This window comes from Haliaeetus albicilla, chromosome 13 (assembly GCF_947461875.1).
Source record: "Haliaeetus albicilla chromosome 13, bHalAlb1.1, whole genome shotgun sequence".
Classification (NCBI taxonomy): Eukaryota; Metazoa; Chordata; class Aves; order Accipitriformes; family Accipitridae; genus Haliaeetus; species Haliaeetus albicilla.
The window spans coordinates 4,682,726-4,690,667 of record NC_091495.1 but is presented as its reverse complement, the minus strand read 5'-3'; the positions used below and the strand labels follow the sequence as shown (position 1 = coordinate 4,690,667).

General features: G+C 41.0%; 1 long non-coding RNA gene across 2 annotated transcripts; it reads left to right on the top strand.

Moving 5' to 3' along the window:
- Positions 1-245: 245 nt before the first annotated feature.
- On the top strand, positions 246-4,781 carry LOC138688822 (uncharacterized). 2 transcript variants are annotated; one of them, XR_011327624.1, is made up of 2 exons: positions 246-384; positions 4,595-4,781. It is a non-coding gene; the product is annotated as an uncharacterized lncRNA (long non-coding RNA). The 2 variants fall into 2 exon arrangements; XR_011327623.1 differs by having other exon boundaries at positions 4,592-4,781.
- Positions 4,782-7,942: the final 3,161 nt, after the last annotated feature.

Here is a 7,942-nt window from a genome sequence, read left to right as displayed (position 1 = left end):
GTATTTCTAACAATACCCCTTGCACCAGGGAGCTGGTATGCAGCGAGGCCCCTGAGTGCTGGAGCAATGTAATCAGTCATACGGCACCTCCAGTTAAAGCACGCTGCCAGCTTGCTGTACACGGCGCACGCCTCTGTTCATGCTGCCCACCAAATGTTTTGGCATACCTGCTTGTTATGTGTCATATTAGATCCAGGCCCCCAGCCAAACTTTGCAGCTCAGACCCACTTCTCGCTGAACTTGACAGGGGGTAAAGAATTGTTGAAAACAAGACTGGCATTCCCCCGACTTGGCCTCCGTAAGCATTTTTAATTAACAGCTATCAACTCTTGTGTATTTGGGGCCATTAACAACATTGACTGAACGAATCCATTGAACCTTTAGGTAAGGCTGTCCAGATCCTTCATTTCTTAATTAACTTCTACGGTTGACCTCAGCAGGTATCATTTAGTAGTGCTCAATTGAACATTTGCAGTTGTAGCTTGAGAGAAGTTTTGAGTTCAAAATTATATTGTTTATTATTTTTTCTCAGGTTGCTAAGTAAGAACAATTTTATTTTATGTTATGCTACAGTCCGGTTGCCTGTTGCCCTACATATTATGCAACAAATACCTAGGGTAATATAAACCCAGACATATTAAAAAAAAAAAAAATTGAGTTCTGGATGGAGAAAAGGGGAATAATTCTTTGAATTTTTCAAATGTTTTTGGTTTTTTTGTCCTTACTCAAAACAAAGCAATGTTTTAAGCTTGCAAAATTTTTCATGAACAGGATTTCATTTTTCCATGTGTTCTTCCTGACCCATCTTAGAGATGTTTTGATTTTCATTAACTATTTAATATCAGATTCCTGAGGTGGTGGGGAAAAAAAAAAGAAATCAAACCAGTAATATTGGTAATTGTCTTCCAAAGGGCTGTGTTAGCATTCCAACCATTCCCTTTATGCAGCTGGGTAGTAAATAAAATGAACGAAGAGCTGGTTCTATGAAAACCATTAACTGCTGATGCAAAAGGTGCATGGGATTTAGGCTTAGCCAGGAAGGCAACAAAATCCTTTACAATAAATTTTTAATTTTTAACTTTATACTTCCCCATCATGAATCTGTAAAAATGCAACATCCTTAATTGTTTTTCCATGTCGTGTGTTAAGTACAATCTATTGCATTAAAAAAAAAGGCTTTTTCTTTTTTCAATAATTCTGTTTAATCCCCCCCCGCCTTAATAGTCATATGTGGAGCATGGAACAGGGAAGGTCTGATTTTGATCTCAGACTGGTATAAACTGGGAGTTAATCCATGGAATCAGTTGTGTGACAATGTGAGAAAATGGTTAGGAGACCAGAATTAAGGCTTCTGTTTCTAGGAAGACTCATTGAAGAACATATAGTTAGCTATTTTCCTGGAGAGATGCTTCGGAGCCTTTCACGTGCTTATTTCGATCATTTTTTAAAAATACACTGAAGTGAAAAAAAAGTTGAAAAAAAGATGTTTCTAATTCTAGCTGTTTCAAGCGGTATCTCAAGGTTGAGTACAAAACAAACCATACATAAATAGTAGAAAACAGTCCGCATCTTGTTGCCATGACAATGCCCTACTTATAGCACATTAAGCTGATTCATGTCTTTTCTCACCTCACTGTTAATAAATTATGGTGGCTGATGAGAATTAAGCCAGCTGGAAGAGCTAGTGAATGTAAGCAGCAAATTAATTTGCCACTTAATCGTGGTGTCCTTCAGGGGAATTACCCTCTACATAGCAAATAGTATCTTACTGTATGTAAAATGGTAGGAATAGGTTGAAATAGCTGATCTTTGTTTTCTTTGTAATATTGATGTATCACAGCTTATTGCTGTACCAGCAAGAGCTGGCGCAGCCCTACTCCTGCTGTAGGCAGCAGCACCAACTTCAGTTGGTGGTGGACGAGTGTTGCATAGGCTCCTCCGCTCCATCAGTGAAGATTACAGGAATAAAGCTTTAAAACACTGATTCCTCAAATTTGAGTCATGTTTTGTCATTTAAAGTGTAGGACATTTGGCCAACAGCTGCTGAAGCATGTCACCTGCAATCCAGCACCTTTATGTTAAACTGATGCACCGTGCCTACATTTGCAGAGTTACAATAGGGACTGTCATTACTCAGCTGATATATCAATAGGGTTTATGCAGGTCACAGTGCAAGGGTTCGGGTGAAAGTGGGCATTCGTCAACGGTGATCAGAATTTAGGCTTCTTAGTTAACATATATTCACGGTGGAAAAGATTTTCTCCCTTTTCTGTAGGGACAGATTCTACAATGGTAATGGTAGAACTGAATAAACACTATAGCTCATAATAGCAGCCTTTAACAGAAACCAGCCATACTTCATTCAAACCTTTGTCTCTATACTCACTTGAAGTCAATAAACTCTAACAGCTGGAGCTGGAGATCTGTATTGGAGGACTTTCTGAGTCACAAGTATAAGGCCATTGAAAAATAGTAAATGCTTGCTCTTGGGACCTGAAATCTGAGGCACGCTAACTGAATTCTGCTTATAAATATTCTGTGGTCTTCAAGCATTTGCTCAAGTGCGGGAGTTTGATTGCTTTCCCTATATTTTTTCTCTGCTGACTTTTTGCATTCTTCTTGAATGGTTTCACTTTTCTCTCTACTGTAAATCAAACGCAAATTTTCTTTGGCGTTGCACTTTGGTTTGAGTTAACTAAAGAAACATTATCTGATAAGAATAACCTGAGGAAGCCAAATTAAACAGTTGCTCAGTATAGCTTGGCTAAGCTAAGCCCTCCTCCTTTTGATTCCTAATTTCATCCATTTCTTTCAATGACATGAAAAATCACTGTAAGCTGGCACCCGCTCAGCTATCAAAATGCTGTTCAAATAGACTTCCATTTTGTTAGAAAAGTTTCCAACACGCAATGGCGTATTGTTCTGAATTTGAGGATGTTTACAGACTTTCCAACAATTCTCATTGCCTTGGAGATGTCTTCAGTAACAGCTGATTAATATGATGATAATGAACAAGCTCTGCACATCCAGACTTAACAGCAACTCAACAGATCCATGATTCCCCTTGGTTATGAGAGCTGCAACACCCATTTTCCTTCTCATTAGAGAAGGTGTACCAGCTATAAACACTGGCTAGAAGTTACAGCTGCATGTTGTTTTTATCAAATATATGTCATAAAGAAATTTTTTAAATTGCTTTGGGGCTTGAAACTCTCAAGAGCATTATTGCCTTATGCTAGTGACACCAAAAAGGAACTGAGTAAAGCCTGAGTAAAGTCATTGGTCCCTTCTAGTGGTCTGGAAAATGCAAGCAACTTTCTCAGATTCTCCTGAAGCCACTCTCGGAGGTGTCTTGTGCATGGCATTGTCATCTCAGGCAAGTTGAATTGACTGACTACAACATTCTCACTGGGTATAAAATGTTTGTGATCTTCAACGTGCAACTGTAATGAACTTGTTTAATGGCTTTTTCTGAAAACAGTCTCCAGGGTTATCATGGAGTTGCCTTGGTGTTTGCCTTTTAATGGTCCCACAAATGTAGACTCATCTCCAAGTGGCACTGTTTTGCTCTTCCACAGGAGCAATAGTTTGCGAAGATGCCCTTTGCCCTCAGGTGAGGTATCAGGTTCAGTTCCTGTCTTTATTGCTGACCATTTCTCTTCTGCAGAGGAAGGTGAGGGGACACGGAGCAGAAATTTGCCCTGCAGGAAGGAGCCCTGGTCTGGAATCCCTCATCCTCCGTACCCAGCGTCCATGTGAGAAGGCCACCACTGTGTATTCCACTTTTCCTGCTCCTTGTCAGTCCCTTCAGGTTTTGCAGTCTTCCTTAGCAAGGCTCAGCCAAGAGGATGCCAAACATACCTACTCCTGGCACCTTGCCCACTACATTAATTCAGACTGGGAGAGGAAAGAGGGCTACTCCAGCCCTAGCTTTTCTCAGTGAAAAGATGCTTAGGGTGCACATGTTTCCCCCCCCGCCAATGCTCAGAAGCAGAATCTCCGCTGCCTTATATGTGCCTACACGTATATGCAAACTGGGACATGATTAAAGGTTACTTAATCTTTTTGGTTTTCATCCATAAATTTCTGAATATGCTCTCTGAGAGACTTTTGGAGAAGATCCACTGGATTATGCTAGGGACCTGAAGAAGTGATTCCCCCCCAAAAATTTAGTTTTCAGCATCATATAATAGCTCTGCTTTGTCTTGGGTAGGAGCATTGGCAGTCTGCTACTGCGCAGCACAGCTGGAGAGCCGGAGCATGCAGCTGCAGTGCTCTATAGAGCTGACGGCTCCATGGGGATAGATCCTGCCAGCATCAATAGGCTTGGCCTCTTAGTGTCTAGACACTCCTACCCATCCTTTCACAGCAGGAAAATAGCCTAAATGATTATATGGATTTAGCAATGCAAAAGCGTGTCTGCGCGCCTCATCCAAAGGCTTTTGAGCTGTGAGGAAGATGTGTGCACACATTGGGAACTCTTGCTTTATTCTGCATGCAATCCTAAACTCTATCTTCAATTTCTGTAATGCTCCTGTGCCTGTCAGCTCTGTAGCAGCATTAACGTTTCTTTGCTTTTACTCCACACCAGCAGATTGGATCCTGGTGAAGAGGATGGACTGTTCTAAAATGCCTTTTTTATATCTTTATTGGACAAGATCTGGCGACAGCTGCGAGCTCTTGGCTGATGGATCAAGAAGTATCAGCAGCTTTAAGTCCACAAAGCTGAAATTCCTAGACTTCTTGTAATTTCAAGGCACAATACAAAATTTTATACTGAAGATTTTTACCCAAGGTGAATTTATTGCCAATTATTCTGGTTGCCTACTCTGAATCACAGAAAAATTAACACATGTGAGTGCTGCAGGAATATTGCATTGAGATATGCTTAAGAGTTTCTGAAAATTGCAAGAACTGATGTGAAGCTGATTTCCAGTCTCCCAAACGTGGCCTTGCAGCGGGCATTTGGGAAACTACAAATTAATCTGTACCCTAATTTTACTTTTCCCTCTCCTGTTTTGCCTTACGACACAAGTATTAATGATCCAAAATGGCATCACGCATGAAACCAAACCCCATATCTCACAGAAGGCAAGCGAGTGCCACCTCCTCTCCCCTACTACCCCCTTCCACCCTGCCCTAGCAGAGCATCAGCTGCTGTGGATTGGCTTAAAATCTCTCTCCTCCAGTGCAGCTGAGCAGATTTATATCAGCAGACTGACCCTCCTGTGCAGCTTGCTGTGTGTGGAGGCCTATGGATTTCAAGGGCTGGAGTGAAAGAGAGGTGGTAAGCTGTTTCCATGTCTCCTTTTGATTGTTTTCCCTACTCAAGAATGTAAGTGAGAGGAGATTTTGTTACTTCTAAAGCAGGTACTGGGCAGCTACTGAGAAAGAGGATGGGCCAGCAAATGTCTATGCAGCTCCTGCTGGGGTCTTCTTATGGTGAGGTGGAAGAAGCAATGGCAGAGAGGGCTTTATAATGTGAATGGTTGTGTTTCAGAGCAGATATTTCTTTCTGCATGTACTGAAAAAAAACCCCAACCCAACCCATGTGTTTAAAGGATCACAGCCTCTAAAATCTGCCATTACCTTCCTCCCCTCACCAGGAATGTTGCTGGTTTGCATGAAGATATATCCCACTTAATGCATCTTGGATGTCTGGGAAGTTTTTCCTACTCTCCTGCAAGCTCTTGTCTGCATGTGTCTCTGAAAGAGGGAGGCACTGGGCTTAGAGTCTTTACAGATCAGTTTGTAATCTTCTCTGTTTCATTAAATAGTAGATGGAAATCATGAAAGGGAAAGCAAAAAATCAATGCATTCAGTTGAGTGACACTTAACACAAGGATTTCTGACTTATCATAGAGGCTCATTCCAAAAAACATTTTATAGATAAAAGCTTATTTTCCCCCTCCCTGGGTTATTCTAGTTCATCTTCATGAAAATGATTCTTTCCTTCAGTTTCCATTTTAGGTATTGCTATTTTAAATTAAAATGAAACAATTTTGTACTTTAAGATTGCAGAATCAGATTTACAGCTGCTGTATTTTGGCTTTTCCTCCTTTCCTCCAATACAGTTATGTACAGTGATATCAGCTTAGGGTCTGACTTCTCATGTAGTTTTCTTAGAGGAAATTACATTTAAAAACCCACAAAACTGTAAGTCTAAACACCGCAGCAAATTGTTCATTAGGGGCTTTGTAGACAGGTAACCTGCAACACCCTGTGCTATTAACACAACTTCAAATTGCCTCTGAGTGGTTGTGTTGTCAAAATAATGCAGAAGGAAAACCAGTTTCCAGCCAACTTTTCATATGCAGAAACAGCTGAGCTCAAAATTACCAAACTAAAGTGTTTTAACTCAATACAAGCAATGACTTTATCTGAACGTGCCAATATTATGCACTAGTGTCAGGATACAAATAGTACTCATACTCACTAATTTTAAAAGTATTAGTGCTTCTGATGACTTTTTGTTTCCTGAGATACAGTATTGGAGGGGTTCAGTAGCAATTTTTTCAGGTATAAGAGTCTGGTCTAAGTTGATTACTTCAGCACTTAGAACAAATGCTCTTAACATTGCCCTAATTTTGTGTGCGTCTCGTGTCAGAGGAAGATGTTGCTGATGATCGACTGATAGCGCAGCCACAATATCAACAAGTGTCTGATCTTTCTTCCCAAGACATAAGTGGACAACTTTTTTTCAGTGGTTAGAAGCAACCCCAAATCTTCTGCTTTCCCACACTTTGATGTCTTGTTCTTTATGTGTGGTGGAGAATGTCTTACCAGTACAATTCACAGTCTCCTTAGAATTTCTTAGCCTTCATTCTTGCTTATTTACAGTCACATCTCATATATGTGGCAATTACAGCCATGGCTTACTTTGTAGAAAGTATGCTAGGGAAGTGCGTCATTTCTGACACTGTAAATATGGAAAGAACCATTACCAGATGATGATCAGCTCCTTGAGGATTATGAACCACCACAGAGTTCAAGAATTTCAGATCTGTGGTACTTTGAAATGTTTTTGCCTGGAGACTGTATGGCAGTCTTTTCATCTTTAAAGATTTTTACACTAAAGGTAGTTGCATCAAGATAGAGGGTCTGGAGAATGTCAAAAGCTGTGCAGAGTGAACTATGGCTTCACTTTTTCTTATTCTTCCTCTTTTTTGGGGGGGGCAGTGGTGTCTTTCATCCTGAAGAGCAGGGGAAACATAACACAAGGCAGAAATCCAGGGAGAAAGGCATAGCTAGAATAACTAACTAATATCAAGCCTGCCATTTGGCCTTTGGTGAAAAACCTCGTTCCTCAAGCCTCTTAGGGCAGACCCTGCCTGTTGGTGAACCAACAGCAGGACTTGGGCCCGAAAGAGAGGGTGTACAGCTGGTGACAGCGCTGTGTATCGGCAGCTTCTTGGCTCTGCTCATTACTGCTTGTCTCGCCGGAGTTCCCAAATGGGTCAACCCCAGCGCTGGGCTTGATTTCAATAGCACTGTTACCTAGAAACTAAGTCTCTTCCTTCCACTGCTTACTGACTAAAGGCTTAAGGGTGAAAGTTTTGCATGTATTTAAAAAAAAAAAAAAAGACAACTGGAAGGAACCCAGCTTGGTTCGCATTTCCAGATCACTGATAGTGCTGTCAAATGGTCTGCAACCCAAAAGGGGCCCCAAAATCTCCACTTGAGCAAATGTGGGCACTGCAAGACACTGATAGCTAGTATTTTACAGTCAGCACTCCCTAGTGTGTACTGCTTGTCCTCTCTTGCAATAAAACGCATACTGAAAGAGGAGACCTAAAGGTCTCCTTCCCTGATCTGAATCAGTGGCAGAATACTGTCATTGACTTGCTCCTGTGACAAAATCTGCACAGCCACGCAACTGAATGCTATTTGCCTTTTTGTTGTTGTCAGCAGTGTTAACTCTTAATGAACACAAAAATACATA